General features: G+C 40.2%; 1 protein-coding gene across 5 annotated transcripts in view; it reads right to left on the bottom strand.

Annotated features, from left to right (window-relative positions):
• mgat3b (beta-1,4-mannosyl-glycoprotein 4-beta-N-acetylglucosaminyltransferase b) overlaps positions 1-22,500 on the bottom strand; it is a 70,357-nt gene that overhangs the window by 27,490 nt on the left and 20,367 nt on the right. Inside the window, exon 1 of one of the 5 annotated variants that reach the window (XM_034148205.1) lies at positions 16,268-16,284. The exons of the other annotated variants lie outside the window; for them this stretch is intronic. The gene's annotated coding sequence lies outside the window, so the exon portion shown is untranslated. Of the gene's footprint in view, positions 1-16,267; positions 16,285-22,500 lie in introns of those variants that run through there. 5 annotated transcript variants of the gene reach the window in all.

Here is a 22,500-nt window from a genome sequence, read left to right as displayed (position 1 = left end):
GTTAGAATAATTGGTTAAATGGGTTTCCAACTGAGAGAATTCACATAAATGCCTCAAGAACTGATATTAACGCCTTGTTTAAACACTTCCTCTCTGTGCGTTGTCCTTGACTGAACCCTAAAACATTCATAGTTAACCAGATTATATTGTGAAGTACATGTTTTACATAACTGTCTTTATCTTTATTACTTCTGCACAGGAGGTTATGTTTGTTAGCTGTGTGTCTGTCTGGAGGAATACAGGAAAGATACTGCTCCGATTTGCATGAAATTTGGTGGAAGTGTAAATAATTGGCCAAGGATTAACTCATTACATTTTGGAGGGGATCTGAATCTTTGGGCAGATACAAACATTTGGTTTCACCTTCTTTAACAATGTGAAATAGGGCATTTGTGATGCATTCATGTGGTGCCTGAACAATTGGAAAACTTAGTTCTGACTATCGTAGTTCCCGAATCATCCCGAAAGTCACCTTTCAACAGATATACATCCAATCCAATCCAATCCACTTTATTTCTATAGCACATATTAAAAACAGAGGGGTAGTGGTGGTCTAATGGATAGTGAGGTGGGCTGAAGGTTGTGAGTTCAAATCCCGCCTGGAACACCACCACTAGTGTGTCCTTGAGTAAGGCACTTAGCCCTTAGTTACTCCAGGGAGAATGTCCCTGTAAGTCGCTTTGGATAAAAGCGTCAGCTAAATGAAATGTAATGTTTACCAAAGTGCTTCACAGCAAACATAACATTATAATAAAATATTATATTACAATAATAGATAAAAGGCACACATAAGAATGAATACAAGGCACACAAAGGCTCTGGACAGACAATAATAACAATAGGATCTTAAGATGAACTCTAAAATGGACAGGAAGCCAGTGGAGGGAAGCCAGTGGAGGGAAGCCAGAATAGGTGTCGTGTGGTCATGCTTGCGTGTTCCTGTAAGCAGCCGAGCCGCAGCATTTTGTACCAGCTGCAGGCGTGCCAGAGAGGTCTGGTTTCGGCCGGCATAAAGTGCATTATAATAATCTAGACGCGTAGAAACAAAGGCATGAATTACACGCTCAAAGTCTAAAAACATGATTTTTAAACGCCTTGAGCAATAAAATACAACCTTGGGTAACAACGAACACCATGACTGCTTTTTCTAATGTTTCATTTAATCCTATACTTCACAACTTGTGTTTGTGTGAAATGGCTGTTACTTTACTGATGTTGTAAGGCAAGGCAAGGCAAGGCAAGGCAAGGCAAGGCAAGTTTATTTATATAGCACCTTTCAACACAAGGTAATTCAAAGTGCTTTACAAAAATGGAAGACATTTTAAAAATGGCATTTAAAATCAGTCATTAAAAAGAAAAGATAATAAAATAAACATTAAAAGAAAAAATACATGGATAAAAGTTAAAAGTTACAGTGCAGTTTAAGATGTGAATAGTTCAATTAAAAGCAGCGGCAAAAAGAAAAGTCTTCAGCCTGGATTTAAAAGTAATAAGAGTTGCAGCGGACCTGCAGGTTTCTGGGAGTTTGTTCCAGATATTTGGAGCATAATAACTGAACGCTGCTTCTCCATGTTTAGTTCTGACTCTGGGGACAGAAAGCTGACCAGTCCCTGAAGACCTGAGGGTTCTGGATGGTTCATAATTTAGCAGTAGGTCAGACATGTATTTTGGGCCTAAACCATTCAAAGCTTTATAAACCAGCAACAATATTTTGAAATCTATTCTTTGACACACAGGAAGCCAGTGTAAGGACTTCAGAACAGGAGTGATGTGATCCACTTTCTTAGTGTTAGTGAGGACTCGAGCAGCGGCGTTCTGAATTAGCTGCAGCTTTCTAATAGATGTTTTAGTGAGGCCTGTAAAGACACCATTGCAGTAGTGGAGTCTACTGAAGATAAAAGCATGGACACGTTTTTCCAAATCCTGCTGTGACATTAGTCCTTTAATCCTAGATATGTTCTTTAGGTGATAGTAGGCTGATTTAGTAACTGTTTTAATGTGACTGTTGAAACTCAGGTCAGAGTCCATGACTACACCTAGATTTCTGGCTGTATCTGTTGCAGTAACATTGCAGACTGAAGCTCAGCGCTAACTTTTATACGTTCTGCCTTGGCTCCAAAAACCATTACCTCAGTTTTATCTTTGTTTAATTGGAGAAAGTTCTGACACATCCAGTCATTGATTTGTTCAATGCACTTACTCAGTGTTTGAATTGGAGCATAATCTCCTGGTGAAATTGTTACGTAAATTTGTGTGTCATCCGCATAGCTATGGTAACTTATTTTGTTGTTTTTCATTATCTGAGCCAGTGGTAGCATGTAGATGTTAAAGAGAAGAGGCCCCAAGATGGAGCCTTGAGGTACCCCACATGTCATATTTGTCAACTCAGATGTGTATTTACCTATAGAAATAAAGTTTTTTCTGTCCTTTAAGTAGGACTCAAACCAATTTAGAACTGTTGCCGAAAGTCCCACCCAGTTTTCTAGTCGGTCTAGTAATATGTTGTGGTCGACAGTGTCAAACGCAGCACTGAGATCTAATAATACTAACACTGAAGTTCTGCCACTGTCTGTGTTTAAGTGGATGTCATTGAAGACCTTTACAAGAGCAGTCTCAGTGCTGTGGTTTGGACGAAATCCTGACTGGAACACATCCAAACAGTTATTTAAATGCAAGAAGTTACTCAACTGTTGAAATACTACTTTTTCAATGATTTTACCTAGAAATTGCAGGTTTGATATTGGCCTGTAATTGTTCATTACTGAGGCATCTAGATTATTCTTTTTTAAGAGCGGTTTAATGACTGCAGTTTTCAGGGCCTGTGGAAAAATACCTGAGTGAAGAGATGTGTTTACTATATGAAGTAGATCTGAGTAAAGTTATGTTTTACTCACGCTGCTACAAACGTATTTTGGTTGTGTATTTATTTGATTTGATTCAGCCTCTTTTCTTATTATAACTTACTGTTTATCGGCACTCTCCTCCTTTGCTGTGACAACGTAAATGTCCCCGCTGTGGGATGACTAAAGACATTTTGATTTGAGGATATTTGAAAACTGTTACAGTACAGCCTCACTTCAAGGGGAACAACTGCATATGGTTTTAATAGTAGTATGCACTGAAGTACACGCAGTATTTCAGCAGTAGTAGTAATGGTGTGTGTTTCATGAAGTACTTTTAGTGTGTAACAGTAAATCTGCACAGTCATGGTCATGGTCCGTCCCTCTCCCCCCCGTCCCCCGTCCCCCGTCCCCCCCGTCCCCCTCTCTCTCCTCACTTCCTTCCTGCTTCTGTTCCAACTTTCTCTGAATGCCTCGGACAGCAGCAGTTCACAGAAGACATGTTCAGATGATCGGAGCTGAACTCTCACATTTCTCTGCAGGGCCTCGAATGGGAAAGGTTGCTTTTACCATAACGCTGCACTGTGCCCCTCTTCCTCCTCCTCTTTCTCTTCCTGTTCAAATGTCACATTCTCCTGTAAACAGCTAAGATGTCCCTCTGGTGCATTGAATTATAAACATATATTATTAAGCAAGTTATTGTTTGCAGGAGTCGGTTGTGGTACTTCAATTTTAGCTTAAAGGTCACCTATCATGCTATTTCTAGGCAATAGCATAGGTCTCAGATATATACAAATATATAAAAAACATGTCTATGAAGTGTTTTGCTCAAAATACCAAACAGATCACCCATTCTAGCCATGCCTCATATCCCTCTATTTCACTTCCTGTTTCAAAAGTGATGATTTTGAAAATTCATAAAAAAAAAAAAGGAGGGGTCTGAGCTCATGCGGGACCCGGCAGCTACCGTCTAAACTAAATACTGCCGTGATGAAACGCCATATCATGGATTATCAAGGATTCTCTCTGAAACAGTATGGAGCTCAAAGGCTTTCTCTCTTGCCGGTTATACCACAAGGTGAGTTCCTTTTTATTTCCTGCTTCTTCACACACATGCTCTCCAGTACAGGTTAGCTCTGAGTGTTAGCGATGCTAATGTAAACACCGACCATATTACGTCCAAAACAGTCGGGCATTGTTTCTGATGGCAACGTTTCTGATAGGGCCGTGGGTCCACATTTCTGATATTACGTCATATCGGACGCAAATCTGGATCAGCTCCGTTGTTCCCCCGTTTTTAGAGATTTGGGTACGGAGGAAAAGAGAGAGGGTTTTATTTTCTGACGCTGCGTGAGTTCCCTGACGCACCGGGGACACATGTTGATGTATAAAAGACATCAACAAGTGCATTTTGTATGATAGGTCCCCTTTAAGTACCTGAGTAACCTGTAGTATTTTGGATACTGTTTTTTTGACTTTTTATTTGAATTATCCAGAATATTGATTTGTTTATATTGTTTAATTCACTTTTCATCCATCCATCTATCTATCTATCTATCCATCCATCCCCTCCCTCCCTCCCTCTCTCTCTCTCTCTCAGTTTTGGCTGCAACAATGTCATTAGTGTATACTGCAGCAGTTGTAATGTTTAATGGAAGTTGTAGCAAATCATAAAACCTTTAAATAATTAGCAAAACCTGAAATTCCCTCATAATCTGTTAATATGTGACGAGTAACATTCAAAACAAGAGTTTGACTTGTGAACAGAAAGCATTTATGTGCATCTTTTATGCTCTTTATTGAAAATATCACTAATGTGAAGTTGTTAAATGTCTTATTCGACAAACCTTAGAACGAACCTCTAACTCTAACTCAGAAAACGTGTAAAAGACAGTGAGATGTGGTTGAAAGCTGAACCTTGTGTTACATTTTTTTCCAAACTGCTAGTTCAAAGGTGAAGAATGAAGTTTGAGGCTCAGGGATTTTAGAATCATAAATAACTCGGCTAAAAATAGTCCGTCTAAAAATGATTTGTCAGGAGAGCTGTCAGTCTTTAGTGAGAGTTCAGGCTCTGGTGCCGCGTTGTGAATTTTAAATAAACTACATTACACTTCACTCAGCAGCGCTATCAGCTGACGTTAGATGTGTTATATAAGATACGTTACATATTTGATGAAGCCGGCCGTGATTGCAAAGCTGAGTATTCCCTGAAAGCTATTTTCAGGCAGAAAGAGAATCAGCAAAAAGCCTTCGTAAAGGAAAGAGAGACTGCAAGAAGTCAGCTCTTAAAAACAACGGAAAAGGTTCAAAATGTGGGGAAACCGTACTTGAAATGCAATGAAACATGGTATACTATCTCATTAGGATTTAAAGGTAACAAAGCATTGAAAAGTTACTTAATCTAAATGAGATTGCACATTTCCGCACTGTATTTCTGTCTGCACCACACTATGAGATGCCTTTAGTGTCCTCTCATCATCATCATCATCATCATCATTACATTACATGCAGCCATGTTGATTGAACACCAAATTAAAAAGGTGAGACCATTATATATCCATCTATTAGGGCTGTGCAATTAATCGTATTTTAATCTCGATTACGATTTTGGCTTGCAACGATTACGAAAACAATGTAATCGAAATAAAACGATTATTTTTTTTATGAAAAAAAAAAAAAAGTGATTTTTTTTTTTTTTTTTTTGGTTTTTCTGTTGAATTATACTTAAAGTTCAGGGTAATCAACTGTTAAAAACATACTGTTCACATTTTTTTTTTCAATATATGGATGTTTTCAAAGTAAATGGATAATCGTTTTTAATAATCGTGATATCAATTATTGACCAAAATAATCGTGATTATGATTTTTGCCATAATCGCACAGCCCTACCATCTATGCAGAAACGTTTCCCACTGCAACGCCTCACATCCCAGTGCAGCTCTGCTAAAGAGCTCTTTAAAAAAAGCAGCAATCTCCACTGCAGTGATTCACTATTTTAGTCGTCTTTGCCCCCCCGCCCCCTCACTTCTAAGCATGTCCCCCCCCCCCCATGCATGGTGACTGTCAGGCTGACTCACGCTGGAGTTTGTATAACACACCAGTAATGACAGGCCTCTGCAGAACATCAACAAAAGGCGCTCCGTGTTGCCATGCCTTCCCCAGGTGTGTCATTATTTTCAGGATGGGGATAGAAACACAAAGGCTCTCTCAGTCGTTCTCCCCCTCTGCCTTCCTCTCGGTGATGTGAGGAGTGTTTGCTTCTGTTTGGGCCTGGCGGATCCGAGTCATTAGTTTTAGCTCGTTTGTGTGAATGTTAGGGGGGTAACAGTGGTATCTATTACCTAGACTCAAATAAGGGTCCCAAAACAGTTCTCCCTGAAGGACAATATCTTCCCAGCTGACAAGTTTCCCCCCCAAAACAATGCAATTGTAAACCATAAGTGTTGTGGGTCACAGTCGACCATCATCATCAAGAACAAGAAGAAGAAATGTCATTCAAAGCATACAAACCTATTTAGCACTATACAGTAAACATCAGGTAGCTAGTTTGTTTGCTAACGTTAGCCGACATCTGCTTAACTCTTTGACACAGTTCAAGATCTCGCAAGACTTTATTTCTGACAAATCAGTTCAATCTGTGTCAAAAGAGTAGATTCGTTCGTCCAAAAATTCAATCTTAGTGCCATGACGTTCAGGAGATATGTACCTCGTGAAAAGTGGGTCCAATATTTACTTTGGGGACCTTATGGTGGAATGATCCGTCCATGCAAAGGGTTAGGGTTAGGGTTAGGTAAATTGCCTAAGAGTGCCTCCTCCTTTCTAAATCATCTTTGATAAAACTCTCTGAAAGTGATCCATGCGAAACCTTTATTAAAACCTTCGTACCAGAAACCAAACCGGGTCTTCTTATGTTTCTAAGAGTGTTTTGAACATGCTGGCCTCTTAGTGTCTATCAGTGTTTGAGAAAAATGGAACGATAGCAGACACTGGAGGGTTTTCTGCCAACTCTGTGTGTGTTCGTTTACCCGTGAGACACCAACATACTGCCAGCCTTTGTAATGACGACACCTGCTGTATCTCCACATCCTCTCATCTGTTGTAAACACTGCTGCATCCTCTCAGGGCGAAGAGCAGTCTGTGTTAAATGTTCGCTAACAATCCGGTGTATCGTCGAGGGAAAGACTCAGGTCCTTTCCACGAGACGGACAGAATCATAACTAGTAAACTGAGACGGATCACACCACACTGGAGAAAAAGAATGATAAAAACAAGGTGTTTTCGCTTGTAATAAGTACAAAAATCTGCCAATAGAACAGGTGAATATTTGCTTGGTTAGATTTCTTGAAATAAGACGGGATATTTAGATAAAGGAGATCGTGTGATTAGCTGGAAAATGTATTATAGGATTAGTAAATGTTGTGTTACAAAATCAGTCTGAAATGCTCCAAAGTTTTCAGTTTTCTGATGTTAGTTGGTGATTTTTTTTTTATCAAATAAGATTTATTTCTTAAAACAAGATCCATATTTTATAAAAACCACAGCAGCTTAAAAAACACGTTTCATTTGAGATTCAACTCAAAATAAGATGTTTTCAAGAGTCTTGAAGATGCATTGTCTAAAAACAAGACCTTATATCTCACTGCATTGTTCCCTCTTCAGTTAATAAGTCTAATATCGAGTGTAAAGACATATTCTGACTAGATATTAGACTAATATACTTGGCAAGATTGTGAGTTCTTACATCGAAGGCGACACACACAGGCCAAAGTAGGTCAACACCCAAAAAAGACCCTGCTGGGCCGCCACTGATTCGCCGACACACTCCCATTGTCTGTTCTGCTGCCATTGTTATTGCGGAAACAGGAAGATAGAAGCCATTACTAACGTCTCCAGTAAAGCCTGATGGTCTTTGCATTAGTCTCGAGGCGCTAAGTGCTGGAGGAACAGAATCAGGCTGAAGAACTGGAGACGGCGCCTTTATGTCCAGAACTGCTGCCGAGCAACACATAACAGGAAACTCAATGAGTGACGGGTTAAAGAGACTCACAGTCATCTCTACACTGCAAAAAACATGAACTCTTGCCAAGTATATTCGTCTAATTTCAAGTCAGAATATGTCTTTACACTCAATATAAGACCTAATCAGAGGTGGGAAGTAACTAAGTACATTTAATAAAGTACTGTACTAGTATAATTCTGAGGTACTTGTACTTAACTTGAGTATTTCCATTGTATGCTACTGTGTACTTCTACTCCACTACAGTTCAGAGGTAAATGGTGTACTTTTACTCAATTCAGGACTTTTACTGTAACTAGTATTTCTACACTCTGGTACTTCTACTTTTACTCAAGTACAAGATCTGAGTACTTCTTCCACCTCGGGACCTGATAACTTAAGAAGTAACAATGCAGTGAGATATAGGGTCTTGCAGTGTAGTTTTAAGTCAGAGATTCTTGAAAACAACTTATTGTAAATTGTTTGTCAGATGAAACATGTGTTTTGACATGTCACAAGGTTTTTAAACTAGTGTGGTTTAAAAGAGGGATCATCTTGTTTCAAGCAATAAATCTTACTTGATTTAGAAAACACATTTTTATTAGAAAATCACCAACTAACGTCAGAAAACAGAAACATTTGAGCATTTCTGGCTTATTTTGTAACAACATTTCCTGATCCTGGTAAAAATATAGTTAAAGGGGACCTATCATGCAAAATGCACTTTTGTACGTCTTTTCTACATGAATATGTGTCCCCGGTGTTCCAGGGAACTCACCAAGTGTCAGAAAACACAACCCTCTCTATTTTCCTCCATACCCAAATCTCTAAAAAAGGGGCTGCAATGGATCTGATAAAAACTGATCCAGATTTGAACACTGTCCTGACGTCAGGACGGTGGCGCTACGGCTATTGGGCCAACTCCACCAATCAGGAGGAGACAGCCACGGCCATTGCCGTTGGAAAGCGCTGGAGACGCTGTAGTACATATGCCAGGCCTGTAGATGGTGCTGTTCTCACAGAATCTGCCCAGAGCTAGAAATTGTCAAATTGAGCGAAATGAGGCATGGCTAAAATGCATGATCTGTTTGGTATTTTGAAAAAAAAAAAGTATAAATATGCCTTATATAGGTATGGTCCTACACTATATTATTCAAATATAGCATGATAGGTCCACTTTAAAATGAGATTTCCATCTAATTACAAGATCTGATTTATCTAAATATCCCGTCTCATTTCAAGAAATCTTACCAAGCAAATGTTCACTTGTTCTATTGGCAGGTTTTTATGACTTATTACAATCGAAAACACCTCATTTTCAAACGTGTTTTTACTTGATTTTGGAGCAGCTTTCTTTCCCTTGTATATACCATTAGCTCTAATGTGAAAGCTAACCCTAACCCTGTCATGAAACATTTTCCAAAAAACAGCTTGTTCTCCTCATATCTGCCGGCAGGTTGGATATTCCCGAGCAGGACATCACTAATCTGTGGAGGCGCCTCCAGGAGGTTCAGTAATCCTCGTGGGTTAATCGAGTTCTGCGATTACAACCCTTAATGCGAGGAAGATAACGCTAAAGGGGTTTATCTGGCGGGGGAAACATTACCCTGCTGCCTCTGATCTAATTATTGAAGTCCCTGCAAACACAGCGAGGAGAAAGGAGGGTGGAGAAGTGAAGGTAAAACAGAAAGAGAGTCAGCTGTGAGGCGTTCAGGAGCAGAGGAACTGATGTATTGTGCCAAGTGTTTTCAAGCTTTTCATCCAGACACGAGACGACAGCGCTCTGATTTCAAACAAAACTAAAAGGTCTGGATTGCTTTATCTAGGACGGTACTAAATGTCATATTTTTCCCTGTTTCCGTTTGAAGCTTTGAATGTGTGTTATTTTAATTCATAACGCTACGAAACAGACACACACAGAACATCCTTGATTTAGTAAGTTCATTATTGGGATTTAAATTAGTTAGACACTATTTTATTATAAAGAGTCCTCTCCTGCTGATGTTCAGGTGTATATCAGTATGTAGTGTCTCTACTTTAAAGAGTCCTCTCCTGCTGATGTTCAGGTGTATATCAGTATGTAGTGTCTCTACTTTAAAGAGTCCTCTCCTGCTGATGTTCAGGTGTATATCAGTATGTAGTGTCTCTACTTTAAAGAGTCCTCTCCTGCTGATGTTCAGGTGTATATCAGTATGTAGTGTCTCTACTTTAAAGAGTCCTCTCCTGCTGATGTTCAGGTGTATATCAGTATGTAGTGTCTCTACTTTAAAGAGTCCTCTCCTGCTGATGTTCAGGTGTATATCAGTATGTAGTGTCTCTACTTTAAAGAGTCCTCTCCTGCTGACGTTCAGGTGTATATCAGTATGTAGTGTCTCTACTTTAAAGAGTTCTCTCCTGCTGATGTTCAGGTGTATATCAGTATGCAGTGTCTCTACTTTAAAGAGTCCTCTCCTGCTGATGTTCAGGTGTATATCAGTATGTAGTGTCTCTACTTTAAAGAGTCCTCTCCTGCTGACGTTCAGGTGTATATCAGTATGTAGTGTCTCTACTTTAAAGAGTTCTCTCCTGCTGATGTTCAGGTGTATATCAGTATGCAGTGTCTCTACTTTAAAGAGTTCTCTCCTGCTGATGTTCAGGTGTATATCAGTATGTAGTGTCTCTACTTTAAAGAGTCCTCTCCTGCTGATGTTCAGGTGTATATCAGTATGTAGTGTCTCTACTTTAAAGAGTCCTCTCCTGCTGATGTTCAGGTGTATATCAGTATGTAGTGTCTCTACTTTAAAGAGTCCTCTCCTGCTGATGTTCAGGTGTATATCAGTATGTAGTGTCTCTACTTTAAAGAGTCCTCTCCTGCTGATGTTCAGGTGTATATCAGTATGTAGTGTCTCTACTTTAAAGAGTCCTCTCCTGCTGATGTTCAGGTGTATATCAGTATGTAGTGTCTCTACTTTAAAGAGTCCTCTCCTGCTGATGTTCAGGTGTATATCAGTATGTAGTGTCTCTACTTTAAAGAGTCCTCTCCTGCTGATGTTCAGGTGTATATCAGTATGTAGTGTCTCTACTTTAAAGAGTCCTCGCCTGCTGATGTTCAGGTGTATATCAGTATGTAGTGTCTCTACTTTAAAGAGTCCTCTCCTGCTGATGTTCAGGTGTATATCAGTATGTAGTGTCTCTACTTTAAAGAGTCCTCTCCTGCTGATGTTCAGGTGTATATCAGTATGTAGTGTCTCTACTTTAAAGAGTCCTCTCCTGCTGATGTTCAGGTGTATATCAGTATGTAGTGTCTCTACTTTAAAGAGTCCTCTCCTGCTGATGTTCAGGTGTATATCAGTATGTAGTGTCTCTACTTTAAAGAGTCCTCTCCTGCTGATGTTCAGGTGTATATCAGTATGTAGTGTCTCTACTTTAAAGAGTTCTCTCCTGCTGATGTTCAGGTGTATATCAGTATGCAGTGTCTCTACTTTAAAGAGTTCTCTCCTGCTGATGTTCAGGTGTATATCAGTATGTAGTGTCTCTACTTTAAAGAGTCCTCTCCTGCTGATGTTCAGGTGTATATCAGTATGTAGTGTCTCTACTTTAAAGAGTCCTCTCCTGCTGATGTTCAGGTGTATATCAGTATGTAGTGTCTCTACTTTAAAGAGTCCTCTCCTGCTGATGTTCAGGTGTATATCAGTATGTAGTGTCTCTACTTTAAAGAGTCCTCTCCTGCTGATGTTCAGGTGTATATCAGTATGTAGTGTCTCTACTTTAAAGAGTCCTCTCCTGCTGATGTTCAGGTGTATATCAGTATGTAGTGTCTCTACTTTAAAGAGTCCTCTCCTGCTGATGTTCAGGTGTATATCAGTATGTAGTGTCTCTACTTTAAAGAGTCCTCTCCTGCTGATGTTCAGGTGTATATCAGTATGTAGTGTCTCTACTTTAAAGAGTCCTCTCCTGCTGATGTTCAGGTGTATATCAGTATGTAGTGTCTCTACTTTAAAGAGTCCTCTCCTGCTGATGTTCAGGTGTATATCAGTATGTAGTGTCTCTACTTTAAAGAGTCCTCTCCTGCTGATGTTCAGGTGTATATCAGTATGTAGTGTCTCTACTTTAAAGAGTCCCATCCTGCTGATGTTCAGGTGTATATCAGTATGTAGTGTCTCTACTTTAAAGAGTCCCATCCTGCTGATGTTCAGGTGTATATCAGTATGTAGTGTCTCTACTTTAAAGAGTCCCATCCTGCTGATGTTCAGGTGTATATCAGTATGTAGTGTCTCTACTTTAAAGAGTCCTCTCCTGCTGATGTTCAGGTGTATATCAGTATGTAGTGTCTCTACTTTAAAGAGTCCTCTCCTGCTGATGTTCAGGTGTATATCAGTATGTAGTGTCTCTACTTTAAAGAGTCCCATCCTGCTGATGTTCAGGTGTATATCAGTATGTAGTGTCTCTACTTTAAAGAGTCTCGCCTGCTGATGTTCAGGTGTATATCAGTATGTAGTGTCTCTACTTTAAAGAGTCCTCTCCTGCTGATGTTCAGGTGTATATCAGTATGTAGTGTCTCTACTTTAAAGAGTCCTCTCCTGCTGATGTTCAGGTGTATATCAGTATGTAGTGACTCTACTTTAAAGAGTCCTCTCCTGCTGATGTTCAGGTGTACATCAGTATGTAGTGTCTCTACTTTAAAGAGTCCTCTCCTGCTGATGTTCAGGTGTATATCAGTATGTAGTGTCTCTACTTTAAAGAGTCCTCTCCTGCTGATGTTCAGGTGTATATCAGTATGTAGTGTCTCTACTTTAAAGAGTCCTCTCCTGCTGATGTTCAGGTGTATATCAGTATGTAGTGTCTCTACTTTAAAGAGTTCTCTCCTGCTGATGTTCAGGTGTATATCAGTATGCAGTGTCTCTACTTTAAAGAGTTCTCTCCTGCTGATGTTCAGGTGTATATCAGTATGTAGTGTCTCTACTTTAAAGAGTCCTCTCCTGCTGATGTTCAGGTGTATATCAGTATGTAGTGTCTCTACTTTAAAGAGTCCTCTCCTGCTGATGTTCAGGTGTATATCAGTATGTAGTGTCTCTACTTTAAAGAGTCCTCTCCTGCTGATGTTCAGGTGTATATCAGTATGTAGTGTCTCTACTTTAAAGAGTCCTCTCCTGCTGATGTTCAGGTGTATATCAGTATGTAGTGTCTCTACTTTAAAGAGTCCTCTCCTGCTGATGTTCAGGTGTATATCAGTATGTAGTGTCTCTACTTTAAAGAGTCCTCTCCTGCTGATGTTCAGGTGTATATCAGTATGTAGTGTCTCTACTTTAAAGAGTCCTCTCCTGCTGATGTTCAGGTGTATATCAGTATGTAGTGTCTCTACTTTAAAGAGTCCTCTCCTGCTGATGTTCAGGTGTATATCAGTATGTAGTGTCTCTACTTTAAAGAGTCCTCTCCTGCTGATGTTCAGGTGTATATCAGTATGTAGTGTCTCTACATGTCTCCATGCTTTAATGTTCAAAAAGCTCTTTATCTCTCTCATACTGCCTGTGCTGCAGCACCTCTTTCCACCCTCTGTCTGAAACCAGAGTCCAGTCTGCTCTGATTGGTTAGCTGGCCGGCTCTGTTGTGATAGGTCAACCGCTTAGAGATGTCCCGCCCCTCAGCCTATGAAGTACAATCTGTTGGAGCTGCTAGCCAATAGGAGCGCGAGTGTTCTATAGTAATGTCACTATGTTTAGGAGGTAAACAAACGAGTCCAATGGAGACATTTCGGGAGGGAACTTTGGGATTTGAGCCTTTGCAGACCATTGACATGCACTAAAACCTATATAACACACTACAGGAGAGGAAACACTGCAAAAAGCCAAATTCGGCCTCTTTGATGTAATGTAAATGTCAACGTTAAGACTCAGCTTGATAATCTTTGGTACAGCCTCGTTACTTATTTATTTGCAAACTCTTTTGATCATGCATGGATGTCTGCATCTGAAGGACTCTGTACAGTCGATAACGTTTTATAATAAAAAGCAGTTATTTTGGAGTAAACAGAAGCAGCGTGAGCTCCAACAGAGCAGTGTTCAGAGGATTAGACGTTAATGAAAATGTCACAGATTTCCAGGATTAGCTTAAAGCTTAAAGGCAACGCTTTGGAAATAATGTCACAACCAATCATCTCTGGGTAAATACAGTGTGTGGATACAACTGCAACATCTCAGAAGAGGCTTAGAAAGATCTCTCAATTATAGCTACCATAAATCCTCGGGTTATTCCATAGGCATCTAAATAATCAAGAGAAAAATAATGACAACAATAATCAAATGAAATAAATGAACGGAAAAAATATATAAAGGCAAATACATATAAATAATAATAATAATGCATCTTCCTGCTTGCTCTTAATGACATTTAATTTACCGGTACAGTAACAATAAACATTTCTTATCTTATCAAAAGTCCAATATTTGCAGCCTGGATTATTGTGTGTGAGTGCAGATGTGTGTGAGTGCAGATGTGTGTGAGTGCAGATGTGTGTGAGTGCAGATGTGTGTGAGTGCAGATGTGTGTGTGAGGGCAGATGTGTGTGAGTGCAGATGTGTGTGAGTGCAGATGTGTGTGAGTGCAGATGTGTGTGAGTGCAGATGTGTGTGAGTGCAGATGTGTGTGAGTGCAGATGTGTGTGAGGGCAGATGTGTGTGAGTGCAGATGTGTGTGAGTGCAGATGTGTGTGAGTGCAGATGTGTGTGAGTGCAGATGTGTGTGAGTGCAGATGTGTGTGCGTGCAGATGTGTGTGAGTGCAGATGTGTGTGTGAGTGCAGATGTGTGTGAGTGCAGATGTGTGTGAGTGCAGATGTGTGTGAGTGCAGATGTGTGTGAGTGCAGATGTGTGTGAGTGCAGATGTGTGTGTGAGGGCAGATGTGTGTGAGTGCAGATGTGTGTGAGTGCAGATGTGTGTGAGTGCAGATGTGTGTGAGTGCAGATGTGTGTGAGTGCAGATGTGTGTGTGAGTGCAGATGTGTGTGAGTGCAGATGTGTGTGAGTGCAGATGTGTGTGAGTGCAGATGTGTGTGAGTGCAGATGTGTGTGAGTGCAGATGTGTGTGAGTGCAGATGTGTGTGAGTGCAGATGTGTGTGTGAGGGCAGATGTGTGTGAGTGCAGATGTGTGTGAGTGCAGATGTGTGTGAGTGCAGATGTGTGTGAGTGCAGATGTGTGTGAGTGCAGATGTGTGTGAGTGCAGATGTGTGTGAGTGTAGATGTGTGTGAGTGTAGATGTGTGTGATGTGTGTGAGTGCAGATGTGTGTGAGTGCAGATGTGTGTGAGTGCATATGTGTGTGAGGGCAGATGTGTGTGAGGGCAGATGTGTGTGAGGGCAGATGTGTGTGAGTGCAGATGTGTGTGAGTGCATATGTGTGTGAGGGCAGATGTGTGTGAGTGCAGATGTGTGTGAGTGCAGATGTGTGTGAGTGCAGATGTGTGTGAGTGCAGATGTGTGTGAGTGCAGATGTGTGTGAGTGCAGATGTGTGTGTGAGGGCAGATGTGTGTGAGTGCAGATGTGTGTGAGTGCAGATGTGTGTGAGTGCAGATGTGTGTGAGTGCAGATGTGTGTGTGAGTGCAGATGTGTGTGAGTGCAGATGTGTGTGTGAGGGCAGATGTGTGTGAGTGCAGATGTGTGTGAGTGCAGATGTGTGTGAGTGCAGATGTGTGTGTGAGTGCAGATGTGTGTGAGTGCAGATGTGTGTGAGTGCAGATGTGTGTGAGTGCAGATGTGTGTGAGTGCAGATGTGTGTGAGTGCATATGTGTGTGAGTGCAGATGTGTGTGAGTGCAGATGTGTGTGTGAGTGCAGATGTGTGTGAGTGCAGATGTGTGTGAGTGCAGATGTGTGTGTGAGTGCAGATGTGTGTGAGTGCAGATGTGTGTGAGGGCAGATGTGTGTTTTATTTATTATCAGACTTGTGCAATATTCAAATTGCTGTAAGCGCAATATTTGGTTAATGCAAAATATGTAAAATCCTTGTTTGGTACAGATCCTCTTGAATCACACGAGACAGATTTAAATAATCAAAAAGTAAGAATTAAATATATAAAACAATTAAAATAAAATATATTATTTAAAGTTAATTATTTAACAATAATAATAATAATAATTCTCAGGTTCAATTTCAATTGTTTACCCTTAATTAGGCATCTAAATAGTTCATTACAAAAATTAAATCAATTGAGTATTAATTAATTAATTTGTATTTAACAGGCAGGTTTAAGTATTTATTTATAATTTTAAAAAAGTATTTCATGTGTTATTTGTTCAGGATTAGCATGAATACATGTAGCAGACAGGAGGAGATCCTAAAAACCCGAATCACTTTTACATCAGGAATCATTTCAAACTAAACGTGAGATATTAAAAGACTCAGTGAGTTGATAGTTGGTTAGTAAAGTCTGATATTGAAGTATAAATAAACCTGACCTGCAGTTCATGTTCAGTCTCTCTGAGAAATATATCCTCTGCAGCGACGCTCCGGAAAACTCTGACAAAATCACCGAGAGGATGAACGTCTAGAGGTCTGAACATGTCTGGTTTTAATGGGAGTGTTATGCACGGTGATAATGAGAGAACTAATGTGTGGCAACAGTTTGAGACATATTTGGTTTTCTAAAAGTAGAAGTAGTCGTGCTTTTGTTGAGAGACAGTCCATACATTAGGAAACAGCGCCAAACAAATATCATGTTGAAAACAGCTTCAGAATACAGAGAGGAATTAAAGTAGACATTTTGGCGTGAGAGATTTCTACTGAGAAGAAACTCAGAGGAAAGTTGTAATAATGGGACAGAAAAGTTGTGTTTAAATATTTGTTTTAAAGAAAGTCGATTATATTTTAAAATGTCATTAAAGAATGCGTAATATTTGGAAGAATAATTCAGCGGAGAGAATTCAAGGTAAGTCGAACAAACTGGTATATTTCATCAGAACAAGTCGAATCAAAAACAATATCTGGAGAAAAGAAACTGTAAATACTTTTATCTTTCAAAAAATAACTATATATATAAAAATGTGATATTTAACAGAAAACATTTTAGAGAGTAAAAATGATTCTGGAGGAAACGGCCTTTAAATATCTTGGTTGTAAAATACAAACATGTTGAATATGGTATAACACAAAGTTGTATGTAAATATGCTAATGAGGCGTACTGTCATGCTAACTGTTGGTGAATTTATGATAAATCCCCAGACACAAAGTTAGTAAATAATAAACTCCTGGACGTGTTTGAGGTGTTTTCTTTCCACTCGTCTGAAAGAAGACGAGTGGAAGTGAAACATCTCAGAATGATTCAGTGCATGTGTTGCTTTAAACTGAAATGTAATCTGTGCAGGACGACCAACCCGTCTGTTGACTCATCCCACAACCTCGAGCCTCACCTCACACAACCCTGAGCACACACACACACACACACACACACACACACACACACACACACACACACACACACACACACACACACACACACACACACACACACACACACACACACACACACACACACACACACACACACACACACACACACACACACACACACACACACACACACACACACACACACACGTCCTCTGTGTGACGCCTGCAGCTCTGTTTCGTGCGTTGCGTGTGTGTGTGTGTGTGTGTGTGTGTGTGTGTGTGTTACTGTTTTCACCATAACACCACACCCTCTCGTGTTCAGACTTGACATTTAGGAGAATAATTTAGCAGAGAACTCAACTCAACAAATAAAGTTCAAAAAGGCACCAGAATTATAAAAAAAACGCAAAGGAAATATAACTTCTTAAAGAACGAGCTTCATTCCCTTTTTCCACAATCCCTGACTCCACTGGGGTTTTTAAATCCTCCTCTGACCCCACAGTGACCCGTCTGAGAGTGAAAAGGAAGTGTCAATTTAAAAACATCTGCTCGGGGAACTCGCTGCTCTTCCATCAGCAAGATTCTGCTTTTCATCCAGACCAATCAGCGCTGGGTCGGACAGGATTTGGCAGATTTCTGCACGACCCCTGATCTGTTTCAAAATCAGGAAAAACCTGCTGAATGATTTTTAATCAGACTGCAGACGAGAACATGCAACTGTGGGATGGTGCAGGGGTGTCGTATTTCTCTGTTGGACCCTGAAGGCAGCATCTCCCTGGTTCAATGGGATTGTTCTATTGGATTTAGGTCACATGACTTCACGTGAAAACACATGCACAATATCAGACCTTACTAGAAGATGCACACAGTTAGTGTGTGCAGATCTGAGACAGGTGTGTGTGGATTCAAACTGATTCCACCGTAAAAACATGTTTAACGTCCCAACAAATATATTTAAAGAACCAAAGTTGATGTGAACTAACATAAAAACGAAATTCGGTCTGTTATTATCATTTGAAAGCGGCAAGTAGCATAAAAAAAAACCATAACATTGTTGGAAACAGATAGAGAGTTTACTCGGTTGATTGGAAAATAATCCAGATGAACTGCTGTGTTCATTATTTCACATGCAGTGTTTGTATTTTTCTGAATGTCCACTGTAATAAATGAATGTTTGGATGATTTCTCAGGTCATGTGTCCGTGCCATAGATGTCTTTTGATAGCATTTGGCAGCATGCTAACAGTACTAGCATCTCCAGTGAGCTTCTATCTGCAGATCCAGAACATGAGAACATTAAACAACACACATTAAAGGTTATAGGAACGTGCACGAAACAGAAAATAAAACTGTAGAATAAATGAAAATGAAATGTCATGCACCCTGAGCTCTGTGTGTTAGCGTGTGTTAGCATGTGCAATCCTCTGAGAGCAGGTAAATATCCGCAGGCTCTCTCTCCTGCTATATAGCGCTCGTGCTAATCCTGGATGCACACAAACAAACAACAACTATTGACACCTTTTTCAATCTGACACCTCACTGTCATTATTTCTCTCTCCTGCTGCCTCGCTCTGTCTCCCGCTGCAGATACCTTGGAGATGCATTATTCATTTTGTTCCTGAAAAATAACACCGGAGGCGACAACGAGACGAAGTACTACAAATGGCTTCAGGCAGAGAATAACAAAAAGGAATTCGGCTCAGAGACATGATGAGCACCGCAGTATTAACACAGTGACGTAGATTAATGATTCAGTGAGGGGGGGGGGGAATAGATTTGTATAGTTAACACCATGCATAGTGTTGTGTTAAATGAGATCGAGGTACAGAGATTAATCAGACACATTTTCACAGCACCTGCTATTAGTGCCGTTAACTTACACTATAAAACATTTGTTAAAAAAAAGTGTTTTTTTGTTCTTAATGAGTCCTCATTTACAGCAGGATTTTGAAGTGTTACGATTTGGATTGTTAAGTCACACATCAGCTCGTAAAATAACGAACACAATTTGATGCATGATGACGAGCAAATTGATCTTTTTCCAGAGCTTTTTGGGGACTTTAAGGATCTGTTTTAGCTTCAAACAGCACAGTGTTACCAAAGTGTGGCTGTTCTGGAGCTTCTGATTAAATCACATGATCACAAAAAAGCTCACGTGATCAAACCTACTTCATTTATTTAAAAAAAAAACATCACCTTCCTGGTTTTAAGGACCACTAACATGGACATTAGGAAAGAGAAGGATATAGACAACTGTTTGAAAATCAAAGTCTGATACTTTGTGTGGAGGTGGACTTGGTTCTGCTTTCAATTCTGTCAAAGGGTTATCTATCGAAAAGAAGAGACGACAAAACCACAGGCTGTTTAACACGGAGATTTAAAGTCAACAACATGCTGCAAAATCAACCCTTGAACCGTTAACAGACACTAAGATATATGACCGATAAATGCTCGAATTAGCTGCAGAAGCTGGTCCACCTTACGGCCCGTCCACACGGCGGCGTGCGTTGAAGCTTGCCGGTGAGCTTGTCTGAAACTCGACCAACAACCAATCACATGAATCTCCCGCCCCGGACACACAAGCACGCGGTTTGATTGGCTAGAGCTTGTACTGGCATATGATTCGATTGGCTGACGCTTCCGCAGAAGCTTCAAAAGTTGAACATTGCTCAACTTTCGTCGCGAGCAAATCTACGATTCGCTCCCACAATGCAGTTCGGTGAAGCGTGACGTCACCCCATTCAAAGTGAATGGGCAGAAGCGTTGAAGCTTCAACGCACGCCGCCGTGTGGACGGGCCGTTAAAGTTCAGTCCACCTTAAGTTAGCCAGAATTGTAGCTAGCTTTGAGGCTAACACCTTTCTCCTTGTATTACTGTAATCCTTCTGTCATCTTTCTATCAACTTTGTCCTCCCAGTTTGACTATTCATGAAGCAGATGGTATTACATAATCACCAAGATCTGTCAAACACCTTTTAAGGCGACTTTATTCCTACTTATTACCACAAGTTGGTCAATAGACTTAATTTACACAAAATCAGACCTATTTTATGAGTTAAAAAAGGAAGATGATTTGAATGATCTTACAAAATGTACCCCAGAAGACCACCGATGCTATAGATTTGAATACAAACCCTAACCCTGATGATTAAATCATGATTATTTTCTCGTGGAAAGCAAACATGTTGTTTTTCTGGAACTAACATAAAATAACCCTTTATCCAGACATCACATTTGACCCAAGGACAACAGTAAGGTTAAGGAGGTAAAATGCACATAAATTGACGTGAGCAGTTTGTAGTCAATCACTCAAATGTGCCAAATGTAGCCATAAAGCCTCATTTTCATCTGACATTTTGATGGCACATAAACACAGGCAATAACACATGATTAAAAGCGTGTATATGCAAAACCATAGACATGCAACAGATAGAAAAGCACATGCATAGGCACAGGTAAAAGCCAATAGGCACGGATAAAAACCACAGGCTGTTTAACACGGAGATTTAAAGTCAACAATAGTTCCCAACATGCTAGAAAATGAACGCTTGAACCGTATATATAGATATATGACCGATAAAAGTTACAATTAACAAAAAACTGCAGAAGCTGGTCCACCGTAAGTTAGCCAGAACTGTAGCTAGCTTTGAGGCAAAAACATTTCTCCTTGTATTTATTTATGTAAGAAGGGACAATGTACATTAATTGACATGAACACTTTTTAGTCGATCGTGTAAATGTGCCACATTTTTCCATGAAGGCTTGTTTTCATTTGGCATTAAAATGGGGCGGAGTGGCGCAGTGGGCTGTGCGTTTGATCATCAGATCAAGGGGGCGTTGGGGAACTCCAGTTCGAAACCCGCTTCCGCCGCCACTGCGTCAGGCCGTTGTGTCCTTGGGCAAGACACCCAAATGTGCTCCTGTGGGTATTGTCCACAGTACATGTATGATATTAATGTGTACTTGTAAAAGCGCCTTGATGACTTTAAGGTGTGAAGATGGGCGGTGTGGCGCAGTGCGCTGTGCAATGATCATCAGATCAAGGGGGCGAAACCCGCCGCCGCCGCTGCGTCTGTAAAGCCGTTGTGTCCTTGGGCAAGACACTTCACCTGAATTTGCTCCTGTGGGTATTGTCCACAGTACATGAGCGTTACATGTCTGATATGTGTGTATCTGTAAAGCGCTTTGGGTCAAGGAAAAGGCGCTATAATGAATATAAGGAATTATTATTATTATTGAAAGAAACACATGATTAAAAGCGCTAGAAAAGCACATGCATAGGCACAGGTAAAAGCCATTAGGCACGGATAATATGTAAAACTATGATATGACCCTTACTCAAGTTTATGGTAATGCTGTTTTACAAATTTGGAGGAATTACAAAGAGTTGAGAGATGTTTTGTTTCTCAGTTTTGTGGGAATAGAGTTTGTCCCGCCCAGTTTGATCTACTTTAATCAGCAGGAGTCAAGCTGTCTTTTTTCTGACTAAATATAAAACAGCCACTCTGTTGATTCCTTAAAATTAAACTCCAGCAGATGCTCGCAGCAGTTTGATGATCCACTTATTCTGCATCGGCTGATTGGAGGCAAGTGGAACGTTTAAATTGTTTTAAATAATCTCTCTTCATTTCCTGTGCATTTCTGGGCTTTAAAGCAGAGCTTGCACCAGCAGAAGGTGGGAGAATCTAAACAAACATGATGCTTTTTTGTGTGAAACGACAGACACTTAATCTCTCTAAACCCTGTGTGGAGAATGGAGATCCTCCTCTCAAGGAAACATACATGTTAGTACTCAGGAACGACACGTTTATATACAGGAAATGTGATCTTGTATGTGAATGTTGTACTATTTGTTTAAGGTTTGCATCCTTTATACAATATTTACATTCCTTTATGTCCACAACCTCAGCTGTTTGATTTAAATCCAGTGTGGCTTGTGTTTCAGTGATTTAGATGTGCCTGTAAAAGCAGAATTTAACTTGCAAAAGAGACTGTGCAAGAAAAATTGTAATTGTTTGTTGGTTGTTTTAGTCTCTAATGATGCAGAACGACTTCACCTGAACACACAGAGGGATGCAACAGAGAAGGAAACACCCAAATATCCTGCAAAATGCAAAGAGAGGGCATGAGTTTGATGGTTAAGCTTTGGTCAGCAGTGACTGAACTGAATTTGGCATGAATAAAGTATCTATCTATCTATCACCTACCTACCTACCTACCTACCTACCTACCTACCTACCTACCTACCTACCTACCTACCTACCTACCTACCTACCTACCTACCTACCTACCTACCTACCTAC

This window comes from Trematomus bernacchii, unplaced genomic scaffold (assembly GCF_902827165.1).
Source record: "Trematomus bernacchii unplaced genomic scaffold, fTreBer1.1, whole genome shotgun sequence".
Taxonomy (NCBI): Eukaryota; Metazoa; Chordata; class Actinopteri; order Perciformes; family Nototheniidae; genus Trematomus; species Trematomus bernacchii.
Note: the sequence above shows the minus strand (reverse complement) of the source record. Positions and strands in the feature narration are given on the sequence as shown.